The sequence below is a fragment of the Oryctolagus cuniculus genome, chromosome 5 (assembly GCF_051225735.1).
Source record: "Oryctolagus cuniculus isolate XC-2025 breed Fujian yellow rabbit chromosome 5, ASM5122573v1, whole genome shotgun sequence".
Lineage (NCBI taxonomy): Eukaryota > Metazoa > Chordata > Mammalia > Lagomorpha > Leporidae > Oryctolagus > Oryctolagus cuniculus.
The window spans coordinates 47722091-47744609 of NC_142871.1; positions in this window are offsets into that span (position 1 = coordinate 47722091).

A 22519-nucleotide genomic window follows, 5' to 3' on the forward strand; every position below is an offset into this window, starting at 1 on the left:
TTAATGTCCCCCTTTTTTTCTGTACAGTTGTATCTGCATGCACAATCTTTTTTTTTTTTTTTTTTTTTTTGACCGGCAGAGTTAGACAGTGAGAGAGAGAGAGACAGAGAGAAAGGTATTCCTTTTTCCATTGGTTCACCCCCCAAGTGGCTGCTACGGCCGGCGCGTTGCAACTGGCACGCTGCGCGGATCCAAAGCCAGGAGCCAGGTACTTATCCTGGTCTCCCATGCAGGTTCAGGGCCCAGGCACTTGGGCCATCCTCCACTGCACTCCCAGGCCACAGCAGAGAGCTGGACTGGAAGAGGAGCAACTGGGACAGAATCCGGCGCCCCGACCGGGACTAGAACCCGGGGTGCTGGCAGATTAGTCTAGTGAGCCGTGGCGCCAACCCTTTTCTTGTCTTTTTAACTTCCCATTAGTCTTTTTTTTACTCTCTTTTTTCAACTTTTATTTAATAAATATAAATTTCCAAAGTAAAACTTTTGAATTATAGCAATTTTTCCCCCAAAACCTCCCTCCCACCTGCAACCATCCCATCTCCCACTCCCTCTCCCATCCCATTCTTCATCAAGATTCATTTTCAATTCTCTTTATATACAGGAAATCAACTTAGTATTCACTAAGTAAAGATTTCAACAGACTGTACCCACACAGACACACAAAGTATAGAGTACTTTTTGAGGATCATTCTCTCCTTTTTAATACTATCAACTATTATTTGCAGACACTGGTCTTATTTATGTAATCCCTTTGACACTTAACTATCTTTTTGATCAATTATGTACTTAAACTGATCACTTTAACAAGTAAGATGGCATCGGTACATGCCACCTTGATGGGATTGAATTGGAATCCCCTGGCAAGTTTCTAGCTCTACCATTAGGGGTAAGTCCAAGTGAGCATGTGCCGAACTGTACATCTCTTCCCTCTCTTATTCCCACTCTTATATTTAACAGGGATCACTTTTCAGTTAATTTTAAATGCCTAAGAATAATTGTGTGTTAATTAAAGAGTTCAACCAATGGTATTAAGTAGAACAAAAAAATACTAAAAGGAATAAAATTGTAAGTTGTTCCTCGACAGTCAGGACAAGGGCTGATTAAGACATTGTTTCTCAAAAGTGTCCATTTCACTTTAACAGGTTTCCTTTTAGGTGCTGAGTTAGTTGTCACCAATCAGGGAGAACATAGAACATATGATATTTGCCCCTTTGGGACTGGCTTATTTCACTCAGCATTATGTTTTCTAGATTCCTCCATTTTGTTGCAAATGACCAGATTTCTTTCTTTCTTTTTTTTTAACTGCTGTGTAGTATAGAGGAAATCCAAATGGCCAACAGACACATGAAAATATGTTCAGGGGCCAGCGCTGTAGCACAGCGGGTTAAAGCCCTGACCTAAAGAGCCAGCATTCCACATGGGCACCGGTTCTAGTCCCGGCTGCTCCTCTTCTGATCCAGCTCTCTGCTATGGCCTGGGAAAGCAGTAGAGAATGGCCCAAGTCCTTAGGCCTGCACCCGCGCAGGAGACCTGGAGGAAGCTCCTGGCTCCTGGCTTCGGATCGACACAGCTCCGGCTGTTGCGGCCATCTGGGGAGTGAACCAGCAGATGGAAGACCTCTCTCTCTGTCTCTACCTCTCTCTGTAACTCTGACTTTCAAATAAATAAAATAAATCTTAAAAAAAAGAAAATATGTTTAGGATCACTAGACATCAGGGAAATGTAAATCAAAACTGCAATGAGGTTTCACCTCATCCCAGTTAGAATGGGTCACATACAGAAATCTACCAACAACAGATGCTGGCGAGGATGTAGAGAAAAAGGGACACTAATCCACTCTTTGTGGGAATGTGAACTGGAAAATTCACTATGGAAGTCAGTATGGAGATTGTTCAGAAACCTGAATATAGCCCTTCCATACAACCCAGCCATCCCACTCCTTAGAATTTACCCAAAGGAAATTAAATTGGCAAATAAAAGAGCTGTCTGCACCTCAATGTTTATTGCAGCTCAATTCACAATAGCTAAGACCTGGAATCAACCTAAATGCCCATCAACAGAAGACTGGATAGAGAAATTATGGGATATGCACTCTATAGAATACTATACAGCAGTAAAAAAAAAACCTTCCCATTAATCTTTCAAGATGCAATGTAAATATTTCTTCCTAAGAGAAATTTTATTTGCATCACAGACTGTATCATGCCTTCTTGAATTATACTGTCTTAGTAATCTACATCTTTCAAACATATAACTTATCATTGTCATAATTTAATGTTTATTTATGATGCTTTAATTCAAAATAATTTCCCCAATAGACTGAGAAGGACAGCATCTATACTTTTGCCTACAAATGTCTTCACAATGACTAAAACAGTGAGCAACATGTAGTACCCACCAAGAATTTTTATTAAATAAATGAAGAAAATATTTGGAAGATTACCCTTTATTCAAAATTTATCTATTCCAAAATTTGATCTTTTTTTATTTAGTAAATATAAATTTCCAAAGTACAGCCCATGGATTACAATGGCTCCCCCCCCCCATAATTTCCCTCCTACTCGCACCCCTCCCATCTCCCACTCCCTCTCCCATTCCATTCACATCAAGATTCATTTTCAATTATCTTTATATACTTAAGATCAATTTAGTATATATTAAGTAAAGATTTCATCAGTTTGCACCCACACAGACACACAAAGTGTAAAATACTGTTTGAGTACTAGTTGTAGCATTACTTCACATTGGACAACACATTAAGGACAGATCCCACATGAGAAGTAAGTACACGGCCAGCGCCGTGGCTCAATAGGCTAATCCTCCTCTTTGCAGTGCCGGTACCCCGGGTTCTAGTCCCGGTCAGGGCACCAGATTCTGTCCCAGTTGCCCCTCTTCCAGGCCAGCTTTCTGCTATGGCCCGGGAATGCAGTGGAGGATGGCCCAAGTGCTTGGCACCGCATGGGAGACCAGGAGAAGCACCTGGCTCCTGCCTTTGGATCAGCACGATGCGCCGGCCATGGTGGCCATTGGAGGGTGAACCAATGGCAAAAGGAAGACCTCTCTCTCTCTCACTGTCCACTCTGCTTGTCAAAGATAAAAAAAAAGAAGTAAGTACACAGTGACTCCTGTTGTTAACTTAACAATTTGACACTCTTGTTTATAGCGTCAGTAATCTCCCTAGTCTCTAGTCATGAGTTGCCAAGGCTATGGAAGCCTTTTGAGTTCACCCCCTTCAATCTTATTCCGACAGGGTCATAGTCAAAGTGGAAGTTCTCTCCTCCCTTCAGAGAAAGGTACCTCCTTCTTTGATGGCCCTGTTCTTTCCACTGGGATCTCATTTGCAGAGATCTTTCATTTAGGTCTTCTTCTTCCTCTTTTTTTTGCCAGAGTGTCTTGGCTTTCCATGCCTACAATACTCTCATGGGCTCTTCAGCCAGATCTGAATGCCTTAAGGGCTGATTCTGAGGCCAGAGTGCTCTTTAGGACATCTGCCATTCTTTGAGTCTGCTGTGTATCCCGCTTCCCATGATGATTGTTTTCTCCCTTTTTGATTCTATCAGTGAGTATTAGCAGACACTAGTCTTGTTTGTGTGATCCCTTTGACTCTTGGACCTATCAGTGTGATCAATTGTGAACAGAAATTGATCAGTTGGACTAGTTAGATGGTATTGGTACATGCCACCTTGATGGGATTGTATTGGAATCCCCTGGCACGTTTCTAACTCCACCATTTGCGGCAAGTCCGATTTGGCATGTCCCAAATTGTACATCTCCTCCCTCTCTTATTCCCACTCTGTTAAATATAACAGGTATCACTTTTCAGTTAAAATTTTATCTTAAATAGGCCTTTGTATGTTACAAACTTTTTATCACTGCCAGTGGATTAAAATTGATTTTCATAGGAGCTAAATTAGCACAATGAAAATTTGAGGAACTTCTATTTAAAATGTTATTTGCCCTTTTATGTCATTTTGGTATTTGGAGGGTTAGTAATATAGAATCCAGAAATTACAAACATTATTAAAAACATGTAGGCATAGAAGACAGTGAGAAGTTATTATTTTATGGAAAGTGCACTTGGAAATCCATTCTGTATTTGTGTTTGAGGATGAACTTGAATATAGTTTAGACTGACTTAGGAATGGTATGTAGATTTGTTTTGAAAATATTCTTTGGTGATTCTTTCTCTGGATCTTTCAAAAAACTGTTCAGTATGGTGTTGGATCCACCGATTAAGAACATGGACTCTGGAGTCAGCATGCCTGGGCTGGATTTTTTTTTTGTCTCTCATGCACTGGTCATGTAACTATGAGAAAAGTAACACTTTATCTTAACTCAATTTCATTATCTGTATATAGGGATAAGAGGTCCTTCTTTATAGGGTTTTATTAATATTAAATGAAGAACTGCAATTAAACTCTTAGCTTGATACCTGGTGCATAGTGTTAAAAATCCTCTACTGTTATCAATGTTATGTTTACTTATTAATATTATTATTAATTAGATGTCTAATCAGAATGTGCCATTCTTGGGTATAAATATTTTCCATTCTGAGTTTTTTAGTTCAGCCTCTACATGTAAAAGAGGACATGTGGTATTTGTCTTTTTGTGGCTTATTTCCCTCAACATGATGTCCTCCATTTCCATCCATTGCTAGAGGCTGGAAGAAGTGGGAGGGATAAAGGGAGTTTGGATGGAAAAAATAGGGGAAGCTGCTGTGGTTCATTATTCGTGACAAATATGAGATGTTAATATGGAATTGGTTGAGGGGTATATGGGAGCACATTGTATTGCTACCTCACTTTTTAAATTTAAAAGTAATTTGAAAAGGGGTAAATGAATTAAAAAGAAATATTTTTTAATCTGTGTGCTATTTATAATTTTTTCATGACTGATGGGAAGCAGGAAACTATATAGCACCATGCATAGTGCAGAGATAATATAGTGTCATCTGTGGTCAGGCTGTCCTGTGATACCAACAAGCCAGTGGCCTCAGGCCCATCTGTTAACCTCTGATGATTCAGTCTTTTCATGCATGGAGTGGAGATAATAACAGTTCTCATTTCAGAGGGCTTTGGAAGCATTAAATAAATTAATGAATGTAACATCCACAGAATAATGCCACGCATATGAAAATGTTTGCCATTGGTAAGTCTTGACTTCCCAATGAGTTTAAAGAAATTTAAAGGTAGAGATCGGCAAAGAATCTTGTTTTTCACAAAGTACCTACTTTTGTGCTGGGCACATAGGAAATGTGCAATATATAAATGCTTGTTAGCTGATTCCTATTAATATGTACCACCAAAGCTTGATTATAAATATGAAATTATCTATATTTGAAAATCTTTCTGGGGAGAGGCAAGATGGCGGAATAGGAAGGGAGCACACTGATAGTCCGGGGAGAGACAGTTTAATAAAAGTGGAGATACTGCAGGTTCAAGGAAGAGTAGGTGAGGAAACAGCAGAAGAAACTCTTCTGGAACGCGTGATTCACAGTGGACCTGCGTGGAGAGCGTGGGAGCCCACAGTTCGGGACACCAGCGGCAGACTCAACACACCAGCGCTGGAACACGAGGTGAGCCGAACCTCAATAACCCGAGACACCGGCAGGCAAGCGGAGAGAGGAGACTAGAGGGAACGACCCCCCCGGGGGGGGGGTAACTTCACCAGGCTAACTGGAAGAGAGAGAGAGAGAGAGAAAAAAAAAAAAGGTGACTGGTACGGACACGGGTTTCTCTCTCTCCGCTCACCTCTCAAGGGCGAGCAAGACAAAGAGCAGGCGCCATCTTGGACATACGTCATAAGCAGAGTGACCTCAGGTCTGCACCGGCCCTGAGCCTAGCAGAAAAACCTGACTCTGGGCGGGGCGAGTTAACAGGAGATTAGGACCTAGTAAATTTGTGGTGCTACTGAACTGAGACTGTGAAAAAAGAGACGGTGAGGGAGAGAACTCACGGAATTCACGTGAGCACTCTCCAGAGACATTACAATTCCGTAACTTTGGCAACCCAGTGGGAGACTGAAGGAGAATTTGAGCCCACCCTGAGGGCCGAACAGATTCCCTGTGTGGTCCTTGGGAAAGAGCTTCTGATCTCTGGCTCCTGTGGGTATATCATTTGCCTGCTAACTACCTCCAACTTCGTTCAGCTGTGCGGAATTACTTCCCTTTTGAATCAAAAAAAAAAAAAAAAAAAAAAAAAAAGAAAGAGAGAGAGAGAGATTTACCATGCCTAACCTGGGAGTGTCACCGTTGGCACACCAAACAAAGCTCTCAGGCCACACCCATCTCAAGCCCTAAGGCTCCATCAAAAACAGATAGTCCACTTAATCTAGAGTCATAGTATAACAAGAAAAAGCACCACAGTGAAGAAACCAAATATCTCCAATATGCCAAATAACAAACGCAAAAACCGAGGTAATAAAAACAAGGAAGTCACCATGAAGCCCTCAAATGAAAAAGACACCCCAATTCAAGATTATGAAGATGATGACATAGAAGAAATGCAAGAAGCAGACCTCAAAAAATTGATAAGAACATTAAGAAGTTCTCAAAAACAAATTCTTGAACTACAGAAATCCTTAATGGACAAGATAGAAAATCTCTCTCGTGAAAATGAAATATTAAGGAGGAATCAAAATGAAACGAAACAACTAGTACAACAGGAAACTGTGATAGTGACTGAAGTGAAGAATTCAATAGATCAAATGAAAAACACAATAGAGAGCCTTACAAACAGAATGGGTGAAGCAGAAGAGAGAGTATCGGACTTAGAAGACAGAGAACAGGAAAGGATACAGTCAGACCAAAGAAAAGAAGAGGAAATTAGAAATCTAAAACATATTGTCGGGAATCTTCAGGATACTATTAAAAAACCCAACATTCGGGTTCTAGGAGTTCCTGAAGGCATGGAGAGGGAGAAAGGATTAGAAGGCCTTTTTAGTGAGATATTAGCAGAAAATTTCCCAGGTTTGGAGAAGGACAGGGAAATCCTAGTACAGGAAGCTCACAGAACCCCTAATAAACACGACCAAAAGAGATCCTCACCACGACACGTTGTAATTAAACTCTCCACAGTGAAACATAAAGAAAAGATCCTAAAATGTGCAAGAGAGAAACGTCAGATTACTCTCAGAGGATCTCCAATCAGACTCACAGCTGACTTCTCATCAGAAACCTTACAAGCTAGGAGGGAATGGCGAGATATAGCCCAGGTACTAAGAGAGAAAAACTGCCAGCCCAGAATATTATATCCTGCAAAGCCATCATTTGTGAATGAAGGTGAAATAAAGACTTTTCATAGCAAACAGAAATTGAAAGAATTTGTTGCCACTCGTCCAGCCCTGCAAAAGATGCTTAAAGATGTGTTACACACAGAAACACAGAAACACGGTCATCAATATGAAAGAAGGTAAAGGAAGGAAAGCTCACAGCAAAAGATCACAGGAATTCAAAGCATATATTAGAACTTATCTTTGGCAAATGGCAGGGCAAAGTTACCACTTATCATTAGTCACATTGAACGTTAATGGCCTGAACTGCCCAGTTAAAAGACACAGATTGGCTGAATGGCTTAAGGAACAAAACCCATCTATTTGCTGCTTACAAGAAACACATCTTTCCAACATAGATCCATACAGACTGAAAGTGAAAGCCTGGAAAAAGATATACCATGCCAACAGAAATGAAAAAAGAGCGGGCGTAGCCATCTTAATATCAGACAACATAAACTTTACCACAAAAACTGTTAAGAGAGACAAAGAGGGACACTATATAATGATTAAGGGATCAATACAACAAGAAGATATAACAATTATCAATGTATATGCACCTAACTACAGGGCACCGGTTTATCTAAAAGATTTGTTAAGGGACTTAAAGGAAGACTGAGACTCCATTACAATAGTACTGGGGGACTTCAATACTCCACTCTCAGAAATAGACAGATCAACAGGACAGAAGATCAACAAGGATACAGTAGATTTAAACGACACTATAGCCCAAATGGATCTAACAGATATATACAGAACTTTCAATCCTACAGCTAAAGATTTTACATTCTTCTCAGCAGTACATGGAACCTTCTCTAGGATTGACCACATACTAGGCCATAAAGCAAGTCTCAGCAAATTCAAAAGAATTAGAATCATACCATGCAGCTTCTCAGACCATAAAGGAATGAAGTTGGAAATTAGCAACTCAGGAATCCCTAGAGCATACACAAACACATGGAGATTGAACAACATGCTCCTGAATGAACAAAGGGTCATAGAAGAAATTAATAGAGAAATGAAAAATTTTCTGGAAGTAAATGAGGATAACAGCACAACATACCAAAACTTATGGGATGCAGAAAAAGCAGTGTTAAGAGGAAAGTTTATATCAATGAGTGCCTACATCAAGAAATTGGAAAGGCACCAAATAGATGAGCTTTCAATTCACCTCAAGGATCTAGAAAACCTACAGCAAACCAGACCCAAATCTAGTAGGAGAAGAGAAATAATTAAAATCAGAGAAGAAATCAACAGGATTGAATCCAAAAAAACATTACAAAAAAATCAGCCAAACGAGGAGCTGGTTTTTTGAAAAAATAAACAAAATTGACACCCCATTGGCCCAACTAACTAAAAAAAGAAGAGAAAAGACCCAAATCAATAAAATCAGAGGTGAAAAAGGAAACGTAACAACAGACACCACAGAAATAAAATGAGTCATCAGAAATTACTATGAGGACTTGTATGCCAGCAAACAGGGAAACCTATCAGAAATGGGTAGATTCCTGGACACATGAAACCTACATAAATTGAACCAGGAACACATCGAAAACCTAAACAGACCTATAACTGAGACAGAAATTGAAACAGTAATAAAGGCCCTCCCAACAAAGAAAAGCCCAGGACCAGATGGAATCACTGCTGAATTCTACCAGACATTTAAAGAACTGACTCCGATTCTTCTCAAACTATTCAGAACAATCGAAAAAGAGGGAGTCCTCCCAAATTCTTTCTATGAAGCCAGCATCACCTTAATTCCTAAGCTGGAAAAAGATGCAGCATTGAAAGAGAATTACAGACCAATATCCCTGATGAACATAGATGCAAAAATCCTCAATAAAATTCTGGCCAATAGAATGCAACAACACATCAGAAAGATCATCCACCTAGACCAAGTGTGATTTATCCCTGGTATGCAGGGATGGTTTAATGTGCGCAAGACAATCAATGTGATTCACCACATTAACAGACTGCAGAAGAAAAACCATATGATTATCTCAGTAGACGCCGAGAAAGCATTTGATAAAATACAACACCTTTTCATGATGAAAACTAAAAGCCAACTGGGTTTGGAAGGAACATTCCTCAATACAATCAAAGCAATTTATGAAAAACCCACGGCCAACATCCTATTGAATGGGGGAAAGTTGGAAGCATTTCCACTGAGATCTGATTCCAGACAGGGATGCCCACTCTCACCACTGCTATTCAATATAGTTCTGGAAGTTTTAGCCAGAGCTATTAGGCAAGAAAAAGAAATTAAAGTGATAAAAATTGGGAAGGAAGAACTCAAAATATCCCTCTTTGCAGATGATATGATTCTTTATTTAGGGGACCCAAAGAACTCAAGTAAGAGACTATTGGAACTCATAGAAGAGTTTGTCAAAGTAGCAGGATATAAAATCAATGCACAAAATCAACAGCCTTTGTATACACAGACAATGCCACAGCTGAGGAAGAACTTCCAAGATCAATCCCATTCACAATAGCTACAAAAACAATCAAATACCTTGGAATAAACTTAACCAAGGACGTTAAAGATTTCTACGATGAAAATTACAAAACCTTAAAGAAAGAAATGGAAGAGGATACCAAGAAATGGAAAAATCTTCCATGCTCATGGATTGGAAGAATCATCATCAAAATGTCCATTCTCCCAAAAGCAATTTATAGATTCAATGCAATACCAATCAAAATACCAAAGACCTTCTTCTCAGATCTGGAAAAAATGGTGCTGAAATTTATATGGGGACACAGGAAACCGCAAATAGCTAAAGCAATCTTGTACAGCAAAAACAAAGGTGGAGGCATCACAATACCAGATTTCAGGAAATACTACAGGGCAGTTGTAATCAAAACAGCATGGTACTGGTATAGAAACAGATGGATAGACCAATGGAACAGAATTGAAACACCAGAAATCAATCCAAACATCTACAGCCAACTCATATTTGATCAAGGATCCAAAACCAATCTCTGGAGTAAGGACAGTCTATTCAATAAATGGTGCTGGGAAAATTGGATTTCCATGTGCAGAATCATGAAGCAAGACCCCTACCTTTCACCTTACACAAAAATCCACTCAACATGGATTAAAGCCTTAAATTGATGACCTGACACCATCAAATTATTAGAGAGCATTGGAAAAACCCTGCAAGATATAGGTACCGGCAATGTCTTCTTGGAGAAGCCCCTGGAAGCACAGGCAGTCAAAGCCAAAATTAACATTTGGGATTGCATCAAATTGAGAAGTTTCTGTACTGCAAAAGAAACAGTGAGGAAAGTGAAGAGACAACCGACAGAATGGGAAAATATATTTGCAAACTATGCAACTGATAAAGGGTTGATAACCAGAATCTACAAAGTGTGGGGAGCAACCGGACTAGACTGAGTTACTGGAATTAAGACTTATTCTATGCATCTGTTCTCCCACAATATGGCGCTGGGAGAGAAGTAAACAGCTTCCTCACAGCTGCCTCCAGTTCAACCAATTAACTGTAGGACTTGCTCCTGATTGGAGAGCAGCGTACTCGGCGTGTGGGCAGCCGAGTTGGGATTGGCGGAGGAGGACTATAAAGGAGGAGAGAGACGGCATGCACCGGGAACATCTATGGGGAACATCTAAGGGAACCCGTGCAGCCCCCGAGAGAACCGGCCGGTGGTGTGCCGCTCCCCTGCGGAAGTGGGGAATGCGGCCAGGGGGAACTGCCCTTCCACGGAGGTGGAAGGGATAGTAGCCAACCCGGGAAGAACCAGCAGCAAACCCGGGGAGGGCCGAGCAGATGAAAGAACAGCGCAGGGTTTAGTGTCGTTCCTCCACGAAGAGGGGGAGCGACATAATGGTGCCGTGACTCGGATATGAAGCCTAGGCAGGGCTTAGTGTCGTTCCTCCACGAAGAGGGGGAGCGACATAATGGTGCCGTGACTCGGATAGGAAGCCTAGGCAGGATCCTGTGTCGTTCCTCCACGAAGAGGGGGAGCGACATAATGGTGCCGTGACTCGGATAGGAAACCTAGCTTGGATAGGAAACCCAGGACGGATAGGAAACTTAGGAGGGAAGAAACGGGAAGAACTGGGAAAATACCGGAGAGAGAGACTAGCAAACAGCCTAGGGAAAAGCCGGACGAAAAGGGTGCCGGAAGAAGCTATTGAAAGCCTAGGCATAGACTCAGATACGGACTACGGGGGGAAGCTGGGAGAAATCTCTAAGGTCGAAAGCAAAAGTGAAAGCTAGAACAAACAGACTCGGATGCGGACTGTGGGGAGAGGCCAGGAGAAATGAGGGAGGAGTATTGTTGGAGGAAAGTTTGGGGAAACATACCGGGTAGAGAAAAATGTTAGGGAAATTGAAGCCGCGGGGGGCAGGCCAAGGCGGAAACGAAAGCCACTTTGGGATTCTCAAGTTAGCCCGGGAATAGGGGGCGAAAAGTTGAAACCAGAAGCTGAAACATAAGCCAGATTGGGATCCGTCTGATTAGCCCGGGGAGCAAAGGACGGGAAGCCAGATCGTGGGGCGGAGACGTAAGCTGGGTTGAATTCGCCAGGCTAGCCCGGGGAACTTAGATTGAATGCTAGTGGCAGACACGTAAGCTACGCTGTGTGACTCGTGGAGGCTGCCGCGCGCAGACAGAGCGTGCGGGGCTCAAGTACATAGGGAACGCGGGGCTGGCGCGAGGCCGTGGTTCAGACGCGAAAGGGTTAAGTGCGAGACCGCGGAGTGTGCGCGCAAAGCCGAGCCGCGCAGATGAGAGAGGCGCGGGCTGAAGCGGCGCAGAGCCGGGAACCCGCCGGCGGGGCGAGGCGCCGGGAAGCTGCAGGGATAAGAGAAATAGAAGTTTAGAAGCAAAGTGAGAGAAATAGGAATGCTGGAAGATAGAAGTAAAATGGGAGAAATAGGAATGCCCGGAGATAGAGAAATAGAGAAATAGAAAGACCTCCCTACAACACTGCAATGTGAGAGCTTGGATTCGGTCTGCCTGATTAAGTGAGGCGATGAGCACGATGAGCACCTGCGGCGGCTAGCAGCTTATGCGCCGCAGGTCACCGAAGACAGGCACGAATTAACATCAGTAAGGCCTCCCCACAAAAAGGCAATGAGAAGGCTTGGATTCGGTTTGCCTGATAGGGCTTGTAAGCCCCTGCAGGCTCGACCAGAGCATGCGCTGCAGGGCACCGAACACAGGCACGCATCAGCGCCTAAAAACTTCCTCACAACATGGCGAAGAGAGGACCAGGATTCGGTTTGCCTGATTGATAGGACTTGTAAGAGCCTGTGGCAACTCTAGCAAGTAGAGCAGAGTGTGTGCCGCGGGACACCGAAGACAGGCGCGTATCAACGCCAAAAAATAAAAAGAAAGGGGGATCTGTGGGGAGCAACCGGACTAGACTGAGTTACTGGAATTAAGACTTATTCTATGCATCTGCTCTCCCACAATATGGCGCTGGGAGAGAAGTAAACAGCTTCCGCACAGCTGCCTCCAGTTCAACCAATTAACTGTAGGACTTGCTCCTGATTGGAGAGCAGCGTACTCGGCGTGTGGGCAGCCGAGTTGGGATTGGCGGAGGAGGACTATAAAGGAGGAGAGAGACGGCATGCACCGGGAACATCTATGGGGAACATCTAAGGGAACCCGTGCAGCTCCCGAGAGAACCGGCCAGCGGTGTGCCGCTCCCCTGCGGAAGTGGGGAATGCGGCCAGGGGGAACTGCCCTTCCACGGAGGTGGAAGGGATAGTAGCCAACCCGGGAAGAACCAGCAGCAAACCCGGGGAGGGCCGAGCAGATGAAAGAACAGCGCAGGGTTTAGTGTCGTTCCTCCACGAAGAGGGGGAGCGACACAAAAAATCAAGAAACTCCACAACATCAAAACAAACAACCTACTTAAGAGATGGGCCAAGGACCTCAATAGACATTTTTCAAAAGAGGAAATCCAAAGGGCCAACAGACACACGAAAAAATGTTCAAGATCACTAGCAATCAGGGAAATGCAAATCAAAACCACAATGAGGTTCCACCTCACCCCCGTGAGAATGGCTCACATTCAGAAATCTACCAACAATAGATGCTGGAGAGGATATGGGGAAAAAGGGACACTAACCCACTGTTGGTGGGAATGCAAATTGGTTACGCCACTATGGAAGTCAGTTTGGAGATTCCTCAGAAACCTAAATATAACCCTACCATTCAACCCAGCCATCCCACTCCTTGGAATTTACCCAAAGGAAATTAAATTGGCAAACAAAAAAGCAGTTCTGCACATTAATGTTTATTGCAGCTCAATTCACAGTAGTTAAGACCTGGAACCAACCCAAATGCCCATCAACAGTAGACTGGATAAAGAAATTATGGGACATGTACTCTATAGAATACTATACAGCAGTCAAAAACAACAAAACCCAGTCATTTGCAACAAGATGGAGGAATTTGGAAAACATCATGCTGAGTGAATTAAGCCATTTCCAAAGGGACAAATATCATATGTTCTCCCTGATTGGCAACAACTAACTGAGCACCAAAGGGGAAAGTTGTTGATGTGAAATGGACACTATGAGAAACAGTGACTTGATCAGTCCTTGTTCTGACTGTTGATGTACAATGTAATACTTTATCCCTTTTAGTATTTTTTGTTCTAGTACTATTGGTTGAACTCTGTAATTAACACACAATTATTCTTAGGTGTTTAAATTTTAACTGAAAAGTGATCCCTGTTAGGAATTTGGAAAACATTATGCTGAGTGAAATAAGCCATTCCCAAAGGGACAAATACCACTTGATCTCCTTGATAGGTGACAACTAACTGAGCACCAAAAAGGAAACCTGTTAAAGTGAAATGAACACTATGAGAAACGGTGACTTGATCAGCCCTCACCCTGACTGTTGATGAGCAGCTTAATATGTTATCCCTCTTAGTATTTTTGTTTGTTTGTTCTACTTAATACTTTTGGTTGAATACTGTAATCAATACACAATTCTTCTTAAGTGCTGAAACTTAACTGAAAAGTGATCACTGTTAAATATAAGAGTGGGAATAAGAGAGGGAAGAGATGTGCAATTCGGGACATGCTCAAGCTGACTTACCTCAACGGTAGAGTTAGAAACATACCAGGGGATTCCAATTCAATCCCATCGAGGTGGCATGTACCAATGCCATCTCACTAGTCCCAGTGATCAATTTCTGTTCACAATTGATCGTAATGATAGGACTAAGAACCAAAGGGATCACATAAACAAGAATAGTGTCTGCAAATACTAGCTGATAGAATAAAAAAGGAGAGAACGATCCAACATGGGAAGTGAGATACACAGCAGACCCATAGAATGGCAAATGTCCTAACAGCACTCTGGCCTAATAATCAGCCCTTAAGGCATGCAGATCTGGCTGAAATGCCCATGAGAGTATTTCAGGCATGGAAAGCCAAGACACTCTGGGGGAATAAAAAAAAAACCTAAATCAAAGATCTCCATGAGTGAGATCCCAGTGGAAAGAATGGGTCATCAAAGAAGGAGGTACATTTCTCTGAAGGGAGAGAACTTCCACTTTGACCATGGCCTTGTCTAAATATGATCAGAGTCAGTGAACTCAGGGGGCTTCCATAGCCTTGGCAACTCATGACAAGAGCCTAGGTTGATTACTGATGCCATAAACAAGAGTGTCAATTTGTTAAGTCAACAACAGGAGTCACTGTTCACTTACTCCTCATGTAGGATCTTTGTCCTTAGTGTGCTGTACATTGAGATTTAATGCTATAACTAGTACTCAAACAGTATTTTTCACTTTATGTTTCTGTGTGGGAGCAAACTGTTGAAATCTTTACTTAATGTATGCTAAACTGATCTTCTGTATATAAAGAGAATCGAAAATGGATCTTGATGTGAATGGAAGGGGAGAGGGAGTGGATAAGGGGAGGGTTTCGGGTTGGAGGGACATTATGGGGGGGAAGCCATTGTAATCCATATTCTGTACTTTGGAAATTTATATTCATTAAATAAAAGTTAAAAAAAAATCTTTTTAACTGAATCTAGACTTGAATCCTATGAAATATAGCACCCAGTTCTAAATTATCAGCTCTTTTGGAGTATGTGACATGGCTTTGATGGTATAATTTTAATGGGAGAGGTTACTGATATAGTCCAGGAGAAGACAGTTTAATAAAAGTGGAGATAGTGTAGTCTCAGGGAAGAGTTAGGGAAAAAATGGCAGATGCAAATCTTCCGTAACTAGAGGGACATAGTGGATCTACATGGAGGGCACAGGTGCCCATGCTCAGGACTCTAGCTGCTGAAAGCCTCCACAGCAGTGCGGGAAAGTGAGGTGAGATGAAACCGCAGTAGCCCAAGACACTGGCAAAAAAGCAGCAGGAAGAGCCTAGAGGGAACAAGACTTGAAACCCCATGGGGAAAGTACACCAGCATAATTAGAGGAGGGAAAAAATGAAAGAGATGGTACAGACACGATTCTTTCTTTCCACTCACCTTACAAAGGCATACCAGTCAATAGAGTAGGCACCATTTTGGACATACCTAACAGCTGCACCAGCTCAGGGCTGCGTCTGGCAATCACCCAAGCAGATAAACCTGAATCTGTTGGATTCAGGAGTAATAACAGGTGGCTGAGACCTATTAACTGTGTAGAGCTTCTGAACCAGGATTGTGAAAAACAAAACAAAACAAAAACTGAGAGTGTATGGGAGAACTCACAGTGTGGCTGAGATTTTGAGTAGTCTTGGTGGCAGATACTATAAGCCCAGGCGGCCCTGGCTACCCAGTGAGAGACACTGAGGGGAATCTGAGCTTGCACTGAGAACTGCACAGTTACTTTGTGTGGTCCTTGGGACAGAGAAGACAGTTATTATACCCACTGGGGCTAGCGCTCAGGCACAGATCACCATCGAGGAGAAGAGCTCAGCTGAGTGGAATTACTTCCATTATGATTAAAAAAAAAAAAAAAAGAGAGAGAGATTTACCATGCCAAACCTGGGTGTGTCACCTTAGTCACACCCTTAACCCTGAAGAACTAAACAGAGCTCTCTGGCCACACCCACCATAAGCCTCTAAAGATTCACTGAAAGCAGATAGTTCACTTCTCTACAGAGTCATAGTACAACAACAACAAAAAAGCCACCACAGCAGAAAAAAAGAAGAAACCAATGAGTATCTCTACAAACGCTGAACAACAAATGCAACAACCCAAGAAACAAGAATAAAGAAGAGAACTATGATGCTCCCAAAAGTACATGACACTTCAATACAAGATTATGATGAGATAGAAGAAATGCAACAAATGAACTCAATGAAAAAGAGAATGTAACAACAGATACCACAGAAATAAAATGAGTCATCAGAAATTACTACAAAGAATTGCATACCAACAAACTGAAAATCTATCAGAAATGGATAGATTCCTGGACACATGCAAACTATCTAAATTGAACCAGGAAGACATAGAAAACCTAAACAGACCCATACCAAGTCAGAAATTGAGTCAGTAATTAAGACCCACCCACCAAAGAAAAGCCCAGGACCAGATGGATTCACTGCTGAATTCTACCAGACATTTAAAGAACTAACTCCAATTCTCAAACTATACCAAACAATTGAAAGAGAGGGAATCCTCCCAATTTCTTTCTATGAGGCCAGCATCACCTTAATTCCTAAACCTGAAAAAGACGCAGCTGAGAAAGAGAATTACAAACCAATTTCCCTGATGAACATAGATGTAAAAATCCTCAATATTATTGTGGCCAATAGAATGTAACAACACATCAGAAAGTTCATCCAACCAGACCAAGTGGAATTCATCCCTGGTATGCAGGGATGGTTAAACATTTGCAAATCAATCAATGTGATACACGACATTAACAAACTCCAGAAGAAAAACCATATGATTATCTAAATAGATGCAGAGAAAGCATTTGATAAAATATAACACCCTTTCATGATGAAAACTCTAAGCAAACTGGGTATGGAAGGAAAATTCCTCAACACAATCAAAGAAATTTTTTGACAAACCCACAGCAAGCATCCTATTGAATGGGGAAAATTTGGAAGCATTTCCACTGAGATCCAGTACCATACAGGGATGCCCACTCTCACCACTGCTATTTAATGTATTACTAGAAGTTTTAGCCAGAGCCATTATGCAAGAAAAAGAAATTAAAGGGATACAAATTGGGAAGGAAGAACTCAAACTATCCCTCTTTGCAGATGATATGATTCTGTATTTAGGGGATCCAAAGAGCTCTACCAAAGAGACTTTTGGAATTTGTAGAAGAGTTTGTCAAAGTAGCAGGATATAAAATCAATGCACAAAAATCAACAGCCTTTGTATACACAGATAATGCCACGGCTGAGAAAGAACTTCCAAGATCAATCCAATTCACAATAGCTCTAAAAACAATCAAATACCTTTGAATAAACTTAACCAAGGACATTAAAGATCGCTCCGATGAAAATTACAAAACCTTAAAGGAAGAAATAGAAGAGGATACCATAAAACGGAAAAATCTTCCATGCTCATAGACTGGAAGAATCATCATCAAAATGTCCATTCTTTCAAAGCAATTTATAGATTCAGGGTGATACCAATCAAAATACCGAAGACCTTCTTCTCAGATCTGGAAAAAATGATGCTGAAATTCATATGGTGACACAGGAAACCTCGAATAGCTAAAGCAATCTTGTACAACAAAAACAAAGCCAGAGGCATTACAATGCCAGATTTCAAGACATACTACAGGGCAGTAATAATCCAAACAGCATGGTACTGGTACAGAAACAGATGGATAGACCAATGGGACAGAATAGAAACACCAGAAATCAATCCAAAATCCACAACCAACTTATATTTGATCAAGGATCCAAAACCAATCTCTGGAGCAAGGACAGTTTATCCTACTAATGGTGCTGGGAAAACTGGATTTCCCCATGCAGAGATATGAAGCAAGACCTCTACCTTACACCTTACATGAAAATCAGCTCAACATGGATTAAAGATCTAAATCTACGACCTGACACCATCAAATTATTGGAGAACATTGGAGAAACCTGGTAAGATATAGGCACAGGGAAAGATTTGTTGTAAAAGTTCCCAGAGGCACAGGCAGTCAATGCTAGAATTAACAATTGGGATTACATCAAGTTGAAAATTTTGTGCTGCAAAAGAAACAGGAAAGTGAAGAGGCAACTGACAGAATGGGAAAAAATATTTGCAAACTATGCAACTGATAAAGGCTTAATAACCAGAATCTACAAGAGATCAAGAAACTCCACAAAAACAAAACAAACAACCCACTTAAGAGATGGGGCAAGGACCTAAATACACATTTTTCAAAAGAGGAAATCCAAATCATTAACAGACATATGAAAGAATGATCAGGATCACTAGCCATCAGGGAAATGCAAATTACAACTGCAATGTGGTTTCACTTCACCCCGGTTAGAATGGCTTACATACAAAAATCAACTCACAACAGATGCTGGCGAGTATGTGGGGAAAATGGAAAACACTAACCCACTGTTGATGGGAATGCAAACTGGTAAATCCACTATGGAAGACAGTTTGGAGATTCTTCAGAAACCTGAATATAGCCCTACCATATGACCCACTCCTCGGAATTTACCCAAGGGAAATTATATTGGCAAATAAAAATGCTATCTGCACCTCAATGTTTATTGCAGCTCAATTCACAATAGCTAAGACATTGAATCAATCTAAATGCCCATCAATAGTAGACTGGATAAAGAAATTTTAGGATTTGTACTCTATCGAATACTATACAGCAGTAAAATAAATTAAATCCAGTTATTTGCAACAAAATAGAGGAATCTGGAAAACATCATGCTGAGTGAAATAAGGGACAAATATCATATGTTCTCCCTGATATGTGACAACTAACTCAGCACCTTAAAGGAAACCTGTTGAAGTGAAATGGACACTATGAGAAACAATGACTTGATCAGTCCTTGTCCTGACTGTTGAGGAACAGCTTACTATTTTATTCTTTTTAGTAGTATTTTTTTGTTCTACTTAATACCATTGGTTGAACTCTTTAATTAACACACAGTTATTAGGTGTTTAACTTTAACTGGCATGGAATGCCAAGACATTGAGGCAAAATTCGACCTAAATGAAAGGTCTCTGTGAGTGAGATCCCAGCAGAAAGAATGGGCCATCAAAGAAGGAGGTACCTTACTCTGAAGAGAGGAGAGAACTTCCACTTTGATTATGGCCCTAAATAAGTTAGGAGTTTGTTAACTCAAGAGGCTTCCGTAGCTTTGGCATTTCATGATAAGAGCCTTGGGTGATTACTGACATCATAAATAAGAGTGTGAATTGTTTAATCAACAGGAGTCACTGTGCACTTACTCCTCCTGTTGGATATCTGTCCTTAATGTGTTGTACTATGCAAATTTATAGTAAAACTAGTCTTCAAACAATACATTATAGTTTGTGTTTCTGTGTGGGTGCAAACTGTTGAAATCTTTAGTTAGTATATACTAACTTGATCTTCTGTATAAAATATAATTAAAAATGAATCTTAATGAAGAATGGCATGGCAGAAAGGAGTAGGAGATGGGATGGTTTGCACGTGGGAGGGTAGTTATGGGGGGGAAATCCGCTATTATCCAAAAGTTGTACTTTCAACATTTATATTTATTAAATAAAATTAAAAAAAACTTTATTGGGAGGACTTTTGCATTCTCCAGTAATAGCTGAAATGTCAGCAGCATACACATACTCAGATTTTGTTCTCCTTTCTCGAACTTACTTCTAGTTTAGAAATCACATTTCAAATTAGTGGTATTTACTCATGCCTGACTATATTTATATTATAAGTGAAGGAAATAATAAGCTTTAGGAAAAGAACTGAAATTTCTTGATAGCCTTTAAACAAAACTGCAATCTATGTTTTTGGGAAGTCTCATTCAAAATCTCATATAATTAGGATGCAAGCTTCAATTTCCAAAAATAATCCTAAGTGACTGATTGAAGAATGTCTATTTGAAGACTTCATAATAATTTGAAATTATAGTTTACTTAATATTGGCTCCTTTAACAAGCAGTGATTACTAGCTTAAGTTTTAAATCCTATACAGCTGTTTCCTCACATTCTGTTTATGATTTGAGTCAGCAAACTCACTTTCATAACTTCTTGAAAATTCTGAAATGTTGTATATGTATGTTTGCACATAATATGTGTACTTGAAATTTACATTTTTAACTCAAAAATAATGAGCAGTCACCTATATTGTTGCGATAAAAGAGAAAGCCATTATTAAAGCACATTTCCCTGCAAAGATAAAAAATATGAGTGCTTAGATGTAATACAAAAATGTATATGATGGAGAATCTTATCACCCTAATTGCCTCCCAAAGTTGCTAAATTGTTATTTACCATTATGACATAGAAGGCAGTGTATACTTGTATAATAGCTAAGACTTGTGATTGCAGAATTAAGCAAACTTGGGTTAAAAGGGTTAAAATCAACTAAAGGGGGCCAGCGCCATGGTTCAGTAGGTGCGCTGGTTCTAGTCCTGGCTGCTCCTCTTCCAATCCAGCTCTTTGCTGTTCCCTGGGAAGGCAATGGAGGATGACCCATGTGTTTGGGCCCCTGTACCCACTTGGGAGACCATTAGGAGGCTCCTGGCTCCTGGCGTCAGATTGGCATAGTTCCAGCTGTGCAACTATTTGGAGAGTAAACCAATGGACAGAAGACCTTTCTCTCTGTCTCTATCTTTCACTGTTGGTAATTCTACCTCTCAAATAAACAAATAAAATCTTAAAAAAATCTTAACTCCAGCACTTTCTGCTTTTGTGATTTGATGCAATTTAGTTAGTAACTGTGTCTCAGATTTCTTATCTGGAAGTGAGGATATACTAAGGCCTTCTTCATATAAATATAGTAGAGCTGAAATGAGACAATGCATGTGAAAAACAGCCTACTACTTGAAATATACAATTAAAATTATTAATATTTTATTGTATTTTAGAAAAGAGATTTTCCATCTTTTTGTAGAGTGATGATTGGGTTTAATAATATGAATCTTCAGGGGTCCTCTAATTTTGCTCTTCATTTCCTTTCTCCTTCCATTTCACTAAATTATTTGTAGGAATAGTATATATAGAGATGATGGACTAAGTGATTCAGACAAAATAGAATTTGCTTGTCTTTCATGTAAAAATGAAGAGGTAGATTTATGGTCTAAGGCAGTTGCCATTCCTGTTCAGTGAGGTTATTGAGAACTGAGTTTCCTTTCATTTTCTTGTCTTCTAAGATGATGCCTTCCCTGGAAGACATGACAGGAGCAGGCTCCCTAGCACCTTGTATCTTCTACCCTTTGGGACAGGCAAAGCAGCTTAATCTCTGAGGTTTGGCTAGAAGTGCTATATTTCATTTCTATCTGCATGCTATTGATCAGAATGTAGATGCATCTGTACACATGAGGTAGGATGCAACACATGGTCACTAGGTTGGTGGTCCTTTCCCGACAGAACATGTAGGGACTCTATTTACTAAAGTTAATAGGACAGTTAGCAGTTCCTGTCAATATCATTTCATATAGTACAAAAGTTCTATTGGACTAAGAGCTAAGACAATGGGAATATATCTTGATTTAGTTCAAAGTAATCATGAGACCTTGAGTGTCTGAGCTTCACAGTTCTACTTTTTGTAGATTTTGCTGCCTTCTCTGTTCTTCTCTCTCTCCCTCCCTCCCTCCTTTCCTTCTTTCTTGCTTTATTTCAATTTTTTTTTTATATTTATCTGAAAGACATAGTAAAAAGAGAAAGCAGGAGAGACAGAGTTATCTTCCTGGATAGAAAAATGAAACAAAAGAGAAACACCAGAAATCAGTCCAACCATCTACAACCAAGTTATATTTGACAAAGGAGCTTAAACCATTCCCTAAAACAAAGACAGTCTCTTCAACAAATGATGCTGGGAAAACTGGATTTCTACATGCAGAAATATGAAGCAAGACCCATACCTTACACTTTACACAAAAATCCACTCAAAATGGATTAAAGACCTAAATCTATGACCCAATACCATCAAATTACTAGACAGCATTGAGAAAACCCTTCAAGACATTGGCCTAGGCACAGAGTTTCTGGAAATTACCCCAGAGGCGCAAGCAATAAAAGCTAAGATTAACAAGTGGGATTGCATCAAATTGAGAAGCTTCTGTACAGCAAAAGAAACAGTAAAGTAAACAGGCAACCAACAGAATGGGGGAAATTATTTGCAA